We start from the raw sequence: 13645 nt of genomic DNA on the forward strand, positions 1-13645 counted from the left end.
TCAAAAGACTTCCTAAAGGTTCTGTTCTACTCTGTAGCCTCTGATCATGCTTTAGAGCCATTTCTACATTAGACTGGAAAAGCACCTCTCCTACTTCTCTGTTTGCCTCCTCCTCTCAATCATACCTTTTCATTTCCAAACCTTGAAACGGGAACAACGTTTATTTACTCCTGACATAGTAGGTTACGCACATTTATAAGGCATTAATTTTATTCTTTCCTTAGTTTAAGCAAAATTTCTCTACTTGATAAAAAATTCAGAGTTTTAAGTTTAGGTCTAATCCACTAGTCTAAATAGATGAAAAAAAACCCCAGAGCTTTAAAAATATTAACTTAGAAGAAGCCACATACTCAGTAGTGGAGTACAGAAAGAAAATTAGATACCAACATCGGAATTAAAAAAAATTTTTTTTTTCTGGAGGCTGCTCAGCGGCTTGTGGGATTTTAGTTCCCCAATGAGAGAATGAACCCAGGCCCTCTGCAGTGAGAGCATGGAGTCCAAATCACTGGATTGCCAGGGAATTTCCTAAAAGAAATTAAAAAAAAAATTAAGCACCAGTTGTTACTGGTTCTACATTAGACAAACAAGTTCAGATCAACATTCCTGGTTCTTGGGAGTTATATTATCTAAATTTGTCAGGGTTTTCTTCATCCATTCATTCGATAACCATGAAGTAACTACTCATATAATTATACTATGTATAAAAACAATGTTAAGAGCTATTTACAAATGTTGCTCTTATCCAACTAGAAAAGGGTAGGTACTCAGTAAAAACTCTTTTGGTTTGCCTGTGTGCCAAGTATTTCATTTTCACAACCATGAAGGCAATAGAAAATCCTAAAGTGTGCCTCTACAATTAATGAGTCATCTTGAAGTGAAAACACCACCCTGCCCCCAAAGAAAGAAAACCCAAGCCACTCCATAGTTTAGCAGTGACACGGAGGAGCACAGAAACAGATTCTTCTGTAATAAATCTTTTAAACTATTTAGACAAAACTTATCATTGACTGGTCTCATGAAATTTTCTATTAAGAATGAAGAATGATGAACAATGGGCAGCAAGAACCTTCAAAACTCAAACAGAACGTGACCATACATGTCCTGTGATTATCTGGCTGACGAGGTGCCAAAGTATATGGCAGTAAAGGAATTAAAGCTTAGTAACTCTGATATGCACAACAGGGATCCTCTCCTGATCAAGAGCCGTATCTTTATTGACTTATAAATAAAAAGATAAATATCATAATATAACAACATAAATTTTAAGTGCTTTATTTTAAATAAAGTTACAAAATATATTATATAATATAAAATGTATTATAAAAATATACAAACATTACAAAAGCATAAAAAGTAGAAGTGAAATTCTCACACAAGTCTAGTTCCCAAAGATGAAAGTGATAACCCTATTGTTCTTTAATCTACCTGGCTCATTTAGTTTTGGACATTTATATGCATAAGTACAAATTTATTTCTCTTAAATGACAACACTGTATTCTATTCTGCGGATCTATTATAATTCAAATCAATCCTCTGCAGGTGGATGTTTAGACTGTTGCTAATTTTCCACAATATACACAATGCTGCACTGAATGCATGTACATATGCCTTTCTGTATACACGTGTATAAACGTTTCCTTTGGAGACATTCTTAGAAGTGGAACTACCAGAAGGGCACAAGCATATTTACTAGTGATGCTGAACCACACTCCAGAAAGTTAAAGCCATTTTACACTCCCATAAACGCAGTGGGAAAGCTGTATTTTCTCATAAGTTTCAAAATAATTTCAATTCTAACAGTCTTCATACAGTCTCTTCCTTAGAAGAGACTCTCTACTGCCTAAGAGAAAATCCTAAAATGAAAGTTAACTACGAATTCTCAATAATTCAGTGATTAAGACTATTGATTGAGTGTACTCAGTTCAGTTCAGTTGCTCAGTCAAGTCTGACTGTGACCCCATGGACTGCAGCACGCAAGGCCTCTCTGCCCATTACAAACTCCCAGACTTTACTCAAACTCATGTCCAGTAAGTCGGTAATATCATCCAACCATCTCATTCTCTGTCGTCCCCTTCTCCTCCAGTCCTCAATCCTTACCAGCATCAGGGTCTTTTCAAATGAGTCAGCTCTTTGCATCAGTTGAAGAGCATCAGCATCAGCTTCAGCTTCAGCTTCAGCATCAGTCCTTCCAGTGAATATTCAGGACTGATTTCCTTTAGGATGGACTGGTTGTATCTCCTTGCTGTCCAAGGGACTCTCAAGAGGCTTTTCCAACACCACAGTTCAAAAGCATCAATTCTTCGGCGCTCAGCTTTCTTTACAGTCCAACTCTACATGACTACTGGAAAAACCATAGCTTTGACTAGACAGACCTTTGTTGGCAAAGTAATGTCTGCTTTTTAATATGCTGTCTAGGTTAGTCATAACTTTTCTTTCAAGGAGCAAATCTTTTAATTCATGGCTGCAATTACCATCTGCAGTGATTTTGGAGCCCCCAAAAATAAAGTCTGACACTGTTTCCCCATTTTTTGCCAAGAATGGGACCAGATGCCATGATCTTAGTTGTCTGGATGTTGAGCTTTAAGCCAACTTTTTCGCTCTCCTCTTTCACTTTCATCAAGAGGCTCTTCACTTTCTGCCATAAGGGTGGTGTCATCTGCATATCTGAGGTTATTGATATTTCTCCTGGAAATCTTGATTTCAGCTTGTGCTTCCTCCAGCCCAGCGTTTCTCACGATGTACTCTGCATAGAAGTTAAATAAGCAGGGTGACAATATACAGCCTTGACATACTCCTTTTCCTATTTGGAACCAGTCTGTTGTTCCATGTCCAGTTTTAACTTTTGCTTCCTGACCTGCATACAGGTTTCTCAAGAGGCAGGTCAGGTGGTCTGGTATGCCCATCTCTTTCAGAATTTTCCACAGTTGATTGCGATCCACACAGTCAAAGGCTTTGGCATAGTCAATAAAGCAGAAGTAGATGTTTTTCTGGAACTCTCTTGCTTTTTTGATGATCCAACGGATGTTGGCAATTTGATCTCTGGTTCCTCTGCCTTTTCTAAATCCAGCTTGAACCTCTGCAAGTTCACAGTTCACATACTGTTGAGTGCACTGGATGACCTCTGAAATTCTTTTATACTGAGTAGGAGATCTTAGTTACTTTTTCACTAAATTTGGGCTGGGATATTCAAAGTAAAACTTAGATAAGGTACTATTACGGAACAAAAGTACTTTTTTACAGTTGTCTCATGCTGCTGCTGCTAAGTCGCTTCAGTCATGTCTGACTCTGTGCGACCCCGTAGACGGCAGCCCACCAGACTCCCCCGTCCCTGGGATTCTCCAGGCAAGAACACTGGAGTGGGTTGCCATTTCCTTCTCCAATGCATGAAAGTGAAAAGCCAAAGTGAAGTCGCTTGACATGTGCAATTCTTCGAGACCCCATGGACTGCAGCCCTCCAGGCTCCCCGTCCCTGGGATCCTCCAGGCAAGAGCACTGGAGTGGGTGCCAAATGAGGCAGAACATCCCTCCCTGTCGCTGTGCTGGCACTGGCACCTGAGAGCCTAGATGAACAGCGATTCTTTCTCCTTTGAAATAGTTCACGAATTGTCTTCCATCCATTCAGTAACACGATTCAAGGTGGCAATGAACTACTCTCATGGCCTCTGGGTTCTCAACTCTTCATTTTCCCATAACGCTAATCCTTCTAGGGCCTAATTATGGTCATTATCATTCTACTATTAAAACTTAAAATGGCTACCTAATATCTATTGGGTTAGTTCAGACTCTGCCTGAATAAAAGATTGCCTTTGGTAATTAGATATTAACCTTGTTTTTTCCTTTTCTTTCAAAATTTTGTTCACACTACTTGTCTGATATGCTTGTGTTTTTTTTGCACCTTAAAAAAACTTTATTATGAGAAATTTCAAACAAATATAAAACCACAGAAAACCCTGTACTGAACTGATACAGATCCTACCAAGCTTTAATGAACATCCAACTCACAGTCAATCTTATTTATAACCTCTCCTCTTCTACACTATTATTTTAAAGTAAATTTCAGAAATACAAGTAGTATGTATTACATCTGCTGAGTAAAGTTGTCCCTTGTTTATTTTAAATATTGTGAGAGTGGTTAGCATATGATGACAGGTGGCAGTGATACGGAAAGACCATCATTTCACTGCAAAAGTGAAAATGGATAAAAAGCTTAATGTAACCCATCAACTGATTTGCTGAGTAATGTTAATACACACATGGCTATGAAAAAATGTCTTTTTTTTTTTTCCCTAAGAAAAAAATTACTGGGAATTCCCTGGTGGTAGGATTCTGCCTCCACTGGAGGGCACACAGGTTCAATCTCTGGTTGGGGAACTTGGATCCCACAAACCATGTGGCCAAAAAAAAAAAAAAAAGGACTGAAAGAAATTTAAAAAAAAAAAAAAAAGCTTTTGTCACTTATGATTCATTTTATAAAAACTTTTTTGGCTGCATCACAGGGCATGTGGGATCTTGGTGTGCCGCTGCTACGCAACCCCCGTGGACCAAGTCCCCTACAGCAGAAGCCCAGGGAAGTTAAGTCCCTGTATACAATTATTTTTTGATTTGAGTTTGTTGACGATAAGATTTCTTGTGTTCTTGGGAATGCAAGTTTCTCCTTGTAGCAGAGTTAAGCACAAGCAGACACACAAGCCAGTCTGTGACATAGTATTTCTGTAAGTATATGTTATACACCAATAAGTAAAAATAAGTGAAACCAGAGCATTAAAAAGAGGAGGACTGATTATCCTTCTCTTTATTATCACAGTAGCAATGGCTCATATCTGAGGTGTTGGCCAGCTGTTCTTAATAAGCCGTTTCTTAAGGAGTACGAGAACCTTAGAATGATGACAAACTTAGGGTTAAAAAAGCTCACCGACTCAATGAAGACATACTTTACAGTCAAAAAAAAAACTTATCAATAATGGTAAGGGTCACAGTACTAACAATGGTGAGTGTCAAAGAAAAGAAACAGGTGGGATGTAGATAGCTGATTCCTACATGAACCACAAAGCAGAGATATCTGATGATTCAGTTAGTGGAAAAGAGGCCCAAATCACTGTCAATGCAAATATATAGCATTAAACATTCTATTACCAAACTACCCGCCATAAACTGTATTGATAACAGTAAAGTTAAACAGGGACGTATCCAGTGGTTTGTGTGTGTCTAAGCAAGAAACTAGCCTATATTTACTTATACAGTAGGTTATTGAGTAGAATGAAAGCTCTGGAAAAATAAGTACATTATTTCCCTAGAAGAAGCTGAACATCTCTGGACCAACTAGCTAGTAATTTTTTATGAGGCTCAGAAATGTTATGTATCTGCAAAACATAAAAAATATTTAACTTATGAACTGTAAAACTATTCTCTGGAAATCTTAATATGAAAAATAATTTAAAACCTTGATACAGGGAGTTCCCTGGTGGTTCAATGGGTAGGACTCCCGTGCCTTCACTGCTGAGAGCCTGGGTTCAATTCCTGGCTGGGGAACTAAGATCTTGCAGGCAGTGCAGTGTGGCCAAAATATAAAGAAATAAAAATTAAAACCTTGATAAACCAGTTTCAATAAACACTTCAGTTATACTGGGGCCAAAATTCTCATTCATTAATGAGTGGTGGTGGTTTAGACTCTTGTGACAGCATGATTCACCCACCAGGCTCCTCTGTCCATGGGATTCTCCAGGCGAGAACACTGGAGTGGGCTGCCATTTCCTTCTCCAGACAATCTTCCCAAGTTTCCTGCATTGCAGGCAGATTCTTTACTGACTGATGGTGGGGGTTCAGTCCTTAAGTCATGGCTGACTCTTCCAGTTCCATAGCCTGCAGCCCGCCAGGCTCCTCTGTCCATGGGATTTCCCAGGAAAGAATAGTGGAGTGGGTTGCCATTTCCTTCTCCAGGGGATCTTCTGGACCTGGGGATCGAACTGGGGTCTCCGACATTGCAAGCAGATTCTTTACCACCGAGCCACCAGGAAGGCCCTTCATTTAGGAATACTTAAATTAGCCCCAGGGCACAGTCAAAGCACTACTTTTAAATGAATACAAAGAGTTTAGTAAATTGCTCCAAATTCTTATGCAAAATATAATCACAACCATAAGCTCTGTTGAAATTCCTGAAGTATTTTACCATCTCTTTCAATCGCCTCTGCCAGTTTTTCGGTACTATCAGAGTCTGACCCTAAGCAAAGCCCAGAATTCCAGCACTGAATCAAGTGGAGAACATGAAGCATCTTAGGTTTTACCCTCCACTTTTCCTTTTTGTTAAAACATCTTCTATTTACAAACTTATTTTTTCCTAAGTAAAATATTCCTAAATATTCAATGCTACTGGTTTTGAATACTGTACATATCCTTTTCTAGTGCTTGATAACCAATATGAAAACTAAAACAAGTAAGAAATCCTATGCCCCAGACTTTGATAAATCTCTTGTAGACCACCCCTACTTAAAGAGTAGTGGTTCCCAAATTTGTTGGGCACCGTTTTTTAAAACTGCAAAAATTTTAGGGGTGGAAGAAATGGCTATAGGGGCATCAAAAGTAGAAACCTGCATTTATAAAATAAATGAGCCATGGGGGTATAATCTATAGTATGGTGACTAGTTAATACTGTACTGCAACTTTGAAAGTTGTTAAGAGATCTTAAAAGTTCTCATCAGAGGAAAATTTTGTTTAACTATTTAAGGTGAGATGTGTTAACAAGACTTTGTATTCAAATAATTTTGAAATCATTATGCTTTTTTGTTGTTCAGTCGCCAAGTTGTGTCTGGTTCTTTGTGACCCCATGGACTGCAGCATGTTAGGCTGCATCATTTTGTACACCTGAAATATGTCAATTTAGTCTCAATTAAAAAACAGCCTAAAAAATGAGGCCATTAGGATGTGCCCTAATTCAATATGACTGGTGTCCTATAAGAGAAAATTTGGATACACTGAGACACACCAGGAATGTGTACACGCTGACGAATAACCCCACGAAGAGGCAAGAGAGTGACCAACTGCAAGCCAAGGAGAGAGGCCTCAGGAGAAACCACTCCTGCCAACACCTTGATCTCAGAGTTTTAGCCTCAAAGAAAAGTGCAAAAATTTTAATTGCCATTTAGGAAAATACAGTAAAACAAACAGCAAACATTAGATCTTTTGCAATTGGGGCTAAACAATTTATACTCTGATAAATATATCAGATGATATTTACTAAGTGTGACCCCCCCAAAAAAAAAACGGGAAACAAAGCAGCTCCCTAAGAAGGTGCTGTCCTTTGACCTCTTGGGCCAAACCACCATAAAGCCCCTGGTTAAAGCAGGGAAAAAAAAAAAAAAAATCACACAATGCATGGCTCATCAATGAATTTAGTTTCCTAAGAATCCACTAAGACTCAAGTTTGTGTTTCACGTTTTAAAGTCCAACTCTTCCCCTATATGTATATGAAAACAAGAAGCAAATCCATGCGGCAGGATCTCCATTTGCCTTAGCATTAATATTTAAAAATTCACCTGAGGTATATCTACCTTGTTACTGTTTTTCTAGCAGAATACTTCTTGGCCATTATGTGAGCATACATATTCATTAAATTCCTACCAACTGTGCATTACTGAACTGTTAAAAGGAAACAATATTTGTCTGTTTCGAGGGGGACCTACAATGAATGTTTCTTTGGCTATCAGTCTATTACAATGAAAAACAAATCCTAATTTACAAGTCGAATAAGTTTTAAAGATGTTTGGAAGCTGTTTGACACCATTCCTTATTCTACAGAAATTCAATTCCTTTAAGAAGTCTTAGCTGACTTCTAGCCTTATTATTAATGATTTCCTTTCTTTACTCCCTTTGCAGAAGGTATTTTCTTTGGGAAAAAACTGGTTTCCAAGCAAAACTGAGTGTGCATCTATGTCAATCTGATACAAGCAGGTTTTGATCTCTAGTAGCAAAATTATTTGAATTTTCAAAAATACAAGAACTTCCAGATTCTTTATAAGAAAACAAGTACTGAATATGTCCACAGGAAGGCTCTGTAACAGTTTGCTGCCTGGCCCAACAGGTCAAAGGGGGGCCTTTTTTCAGGCTGAAGAAGAAATCAACCGAGTCAAGTTTTTCTCTTAGGAATAAATCCTAGGATGTTTATAGTTATTAACCTTTTTGAGGCGTAATCACATATTTCTGTGAGAATCTTATCAAGCTTATGAACCTTTCCTTCAGAAAAATGCAGAGACAAAACTCAAGGTAATTCACTTGAGGGAATTCCAGGGATTCACAGCCTCTGATCTACACTCTTTCCTGCACTGCAGGCAGTCTGGGATAAAGGAAGCCTGTAATTGACTGAATGGTAAATACCCTGGTAAATATCAAGGAAGTCAGAATTTACAATCTGTCTAGTAGGGGACAAAGTCCAATAAAACCTCATCCATTTCCTCTATCCAATTTTAGGCAAACAATCCTACAGGAAAAAGGGGAAAATTACAGATGGACAGCAATACGGAAAGTCAGGAGAGGAAAGGGCGGATTATATTGGTGGAGCCTTCCTTAAGTAATGTAGTATAATGAAAAAAATCCTGGAACCATACAGAGTTGACTCACCTTATTACTACTCGTGCAATCACTGATTGATTGTTCATTTGAGACCACCCTATAACACTACTTTGAGAATGAAGTAAAATAACACTAGTAGAACTTAGCAAGAAATTGGGCCAAAAAGGTAGATCGGGTTTTTCTACTATATCCTACAGAAAAATTTGAACTACCCAATCACTTAGCACATTGGTATGCAGAGTTACAATATTAAAGAAGCAAATAGAGGTCAAAAGGAAGACAAATAGGAGCCACTTTCCTGCTTCCAAGGCAATAGTATTTAGTGGAAGAGAGAAATCTACAGTTTTGTTAGTAACTCCCCAAGTCTACTAACGTTAAGACTTGCTAACAGTCACAGAATAATTCGCACTCTTAGTCAAATATTCTATTAATTTTCTTAGAGAAATCTTCACTCTCTGGCATTGATGTGCTATTTGTAATGTACCCTTTCAGAAATTCACCCATCTTGTAAAATGAAATCTGTATACTGAATATACTATTAATTTACCCACTTGCTTCCTCACTCCTGTACAATTCCTGTCAGGAAGAGTTTCCTGAATTCTATAAAGACTTTTAAAAAATATTAAAGTTTTTTTTAGTTCAAAGTCATTATATATCTGTGTAGTCACTCTTGTTTTTACACTGATTGGAAACATCATGTAATAGTCACAAGAGGAACTGGGCTCAAAAGTCAAGTAGCACCAATGGGGAGAAACCAAAACATTTGAGTCTGTTACTAACCTTCTTTAACAAGGCTTAAAACAGCCAAGTTGATACGTTTACTTTAACCTTTAAACTTTTTTATTGTGAAAAGTTTCAGACAAGTAATAAAAAGTAAAATTTTACAAGGAACTTCACTTATGTATATCATTTCAACAATTACCAACTCACAGTCAATCTTGTTTCATCTTTCCCTTCTTCATTCTAAAGGAAACACCAGTAACATCATTTTGCTCACAAATATTTCAGCATGCACTGCCAAAAGGTAGAGTCTTTAAAAAAAAAGTGCGTGGATTGTAGTTTTGTTTTGGGGGAAAGATCATTGTTTTCTAAAATTTTAACTGGAAAAGAGGTGATTTACAATGTTGTGTTAATTTCAGGTGTACAGCAAAGTTAATCAGTTATTCATATACATATAGCCACTCTTTTTAAGATTCTTTTCCCATACAGGATTACAGAGCACCGAGTCGAGTCATCTTGCTATACAGTAGGTCCTTGTTAGTTAACTATTTTATATGTAGTAGTATGTATATAGTAATCCCAATCTCCTGATTTATCCCCTACCCCCTCTGGGGGTGGGGAGAGATAATTTTAGCCATTATTTTGTCCCTTCCTAGAACTCCCAATTCCTGTATCTGTCATCCACTCTGAATTTATCATCGCACTTCTCAATCTCACTCTAATGCGAAAGCATTAAAGCAGAACAAAAAAAGAAAAAACTTTCAAAAGAGGGAACCTTCAAAACTCATTTTGCCCTGATACCAAAGCCAGACACCACCCAAATTAACATGATTCACGTTAACAAAATGAAGAATAAAAACTGTATGATCTCAATAGATGCAGAAAAAGTAGAAAACAACAACAAAAAACCAAACTTCTCAACAGATTTGGTACAAATGGAATGTACCTCAACATAATAAAGGCCATGTATGACAAACCCACAGTTAACATCATACTCAATAGAGAAAAGCTAAAGCTAAAAGCTATTTAAGATAAGGAACAAGACAAAAATTTCCATTCTTATCACTTTTATTGACTAGTGTAAGTCCTAACCAGAGCAACTAGGCAAGAGAAAAGAAAAGGCATCCAAATCAGAAAAGAAGTAGGCCGCTCTATTGACCACGCCCGCCGCCACCCGGCAGTAGTTGCCGAGGTCAGCCTCGCCCCTTCCTCTTTCCCTCCAAGAAGGCAGCGGAGGCAGACTCTACAGCCATGGCCAAGATTAAGGCTCAAGACCTTCGCGGCAAGAGGAAGGAGGAGCTGCTAAAACAGCTGAAAGACCTGAAGGTGGAGCTGTCCCAGCTGCGGGTGGCCAAACTGACAGGTAGCGCGGCTTCCAAACTCGAAGATCCGAGTGGTTCGTAAATCCATTGCCCGTGTACTGACCGTCATTAACCAGACTCAGAAAGAGAACCTCAGGAAATTCTATAAGGGCAAGAAGTACAAGCCTCTGGATCTGCGGCCCAAGAAAACACGTGCCATGCGCCGCCGGCTCAACAAGCATGAAAAGACCCTGAAGGCCAAGAAGCAGCAGCGGAAGGAGCGGCTGTACCCCCTCCGGAAGTATGCAGTTAAGGCTTGAGCATCCAGCTGTCAATAAAACAGACCACTGGCTGGCAAAAAAAAGAAAGAAAAGAAGTAAAACCATCTCTTTGCAGATGATGGTGTTACATCTAGAAAACCCTAGAAATTCCACCTAAATTGTTTAGAATAAACAAATTCAGCAAAGTCATATAATACAAAAATCAACATTTAAAACATCAATTGTTTTATACACTAACAACGAACTACAGGAAAGAGAAATTAAGAAACTATCGCATTTACAAAAACATCAAAAAGGATAAAATAATTTGGAATGAATTCAACCACGTGAAAGATCTGTACAATGAAAACCATAAAACACTGATGAAAGAAACTGAAGACACAAACGAAAAGATAGCTCATGCTCATCAACTGAAATACTGCTAAGTGTACATACTCTTCAAAGTGACCAACAGATTCAATGCAATCCCTATCAAAATTCCAAAGGCATTTTTTTACTGAACAGCCAAAGCAATCTTGAGAAAGAAAAAGAAATCTGAAGCATCATATTTCCTGACTTCAAACTATATTACAAAATTACAGTACAGTGTTGTCATAAAAAGACATATATATCAGTGGAACAGACTAGAGAGCCCAGAAATAAATGCATACATATATGGCATACTAATTTTCAGCAACGATATTAAGAATTTATAATGGGGAGAAATTCAGCAAAAGCTATGAATCAGGACTTTTTTTGGATAGTCTTTAATTTTGAGAAGCCTCTCTGTTACTAGGGCTGTTAAGAATATTTTATAGGCTATGACAGCACATAAGCAACTTAAATGTCCGTAAACAGGTAAATGGATAAAGATACAGTATATATATATTGGAATATCACCCAGCTATGAAAACAAATGAAATACTGCCATTTGCAGCAAAACGGATGGAGCTAGAGATTATCATACTAAGTCAGACAAAGACAAAACTTTATGGTATCACTTACACATGGAATTTCAAAAATAGCAAACTTATCTACAAAACATAAAAAGACTCATGAACAAAAAACTTATGGTTACCAAGGAGAAAAGGGATACAAGGAATAAATTTCTAGTGAATCATTTCAAAATATAAATCAGTTTTTCTAAAGCTGATGATTCTGATGGAATAATTTTTCTTAAAAAGTTTAACTATACAAATCTGCTTAAGTTTGAATTTAACTTTAAATGTAAATTTATACAACGGCATTTTGGTGTTAAATTTTTCTGTAAATTATGGTAGTTGTAAAAGAAACTAAAAGTGGCTCTTTGATTTGCATATAACTAAAATATAAAATAAAAATGCAAGTAATTAAAATTTCATTCATTAAAAAAATACACAATGAGGAAACGATAATCTCTCTTCACCATAAATGGTGTCTGGAAGACAGAATATCCACATGCAAAAGAATGCAACTAGACCCCTATCTTATATCACATAGAAAAATCTACTTAAAATATATTAAAGACATGAATGTGAGACCCTGAAACCATACAACTCCTCGAAGAAATGAGGGGTAAGTTCCTTGACACTGATCTTGCCAGTAAGGTTTTAAAATTAATTCTTATTGGAGTATAGTTGCTTTACAATGCTGTGGTGGTTTCTGCTGTACCACAAAGTGAATCAGTTACACATACACCAGAGATCACTGAGTGGAGTTCTCTTTGCTACACAGTAGTTCTCACTAATGATCTATTTTATATACAATAGTGCAGACTTGTTGGCTTCTCTGGTGGCTCAGATGGTAAGGAATCCACCTGCAATGCATGAGACCTGGGTTTGCTCCCTGGGTTGGGTAGATCCCCTGGAGGATGGCAACCCACTCCAGTATTTTTGCCTGGAGAATCCCACGGACAGAGGAGCCTGGTGGGCCACAGCCCACAGCATCACTGAGTTGGACATGACTGAGCGACTAGGCATAGCACAGTACATACATGTTAATTCCAATCTCCTAATTCATTCCACCCATTCATCCACTTTTCCCCCTTGGTAACTATAAGTTTGTTTTTCTACATCTGTGACTATTTCTGCTTTGCAAATTAGTTCATCTGTACCATTTTTCTAGGTTCCACATATAAGTGGTATTATATGATACGCCTCTTTCTGACTTACTTCACTCTGTATGACAATCTTCAGGTCCATCCATGCTGCCATAAATGGCATTATTTTGTTCCTTTTTATGGCTGAGTAATATTCCATTGTATGTGTGTACCACTATCTTATTGCCTAAAATTTTTTAAAATTTGACACCAAAGGCCAAGACAACAAGAGCAAAAATAAACAAGTGAGACTAGAACAAACTACAAGCTTCTCCAGAGCAAAAAAACCAACACTGCAACAAGAAGGTATCATGGAATGAGAGAAAATATTTGCAAACCACACAGCTGGTAAGGGGTTAACATAAAAAACATCTGAGGAACACATACAGCTCAACAGCCAAAAAAGAACAACAAAAATTCCAGTTAAAAAATAGGCAGGGGCTTTCTTGCTGGTCCACTGGCTAAGACTCCACACTTCCACTGCAGGGGTCCTGAGTTCAATTCAGGTCAGGGAACTGGCTCCCACATGGTGCAACTAAGGATCTTGCATGCCACAAGATCGAGGATTCCAAGTGCCGCAACTAGACCCAGCACGGCCAAGTTAATCAAAAAATTTAAAAAGCAAGGGATCTGAATAGGTACTTTCCTAAGTTCAGTTGCTCAGTCTTGTCCTACTCTTTGTGACCCCATGGACTGCAGCACACCAAGCTTCCCTGCCCATCACC

General features: G+C 37.9%; 1 protein-coding gene and 1 pseudogene across 49 annotated transcripts in view; one reads left to right on the top strand and one right to left on the bottom strand.

Annotated features, from left to right (window-relative positions):
• Window positions 1–13645, bottom strand: part of SETD5 (SET domain containing 5) — an 80606-nt gene that overhangs the window by 50313 nt on the left and 16648 nt on the right. The gene's annotated exons all lie outside the window — the stretch shown is intronic.
• Window positions 10483–10935, top strand: LOC138424573 (large ribosomal subunit protein uL29 pseudogene; annotated as a pseudogene).

The sequence above is a fragment of the Ovis canadensis genome, chromosome 19 (assembly GCF_042477335.2).
Source record: "Ovis canadensis isolate MfBH-ARS-UI-01 breed Bighorn chromosome 19, ARS-UI_OviCan_v2, whole genome shotgun sequence".
Lineage (NCBI taxonomy): Eukaryota > Metazoa > Chordata > Mammalia > Artiodactyla > Bovidae > Ovis > Ovis canadensis.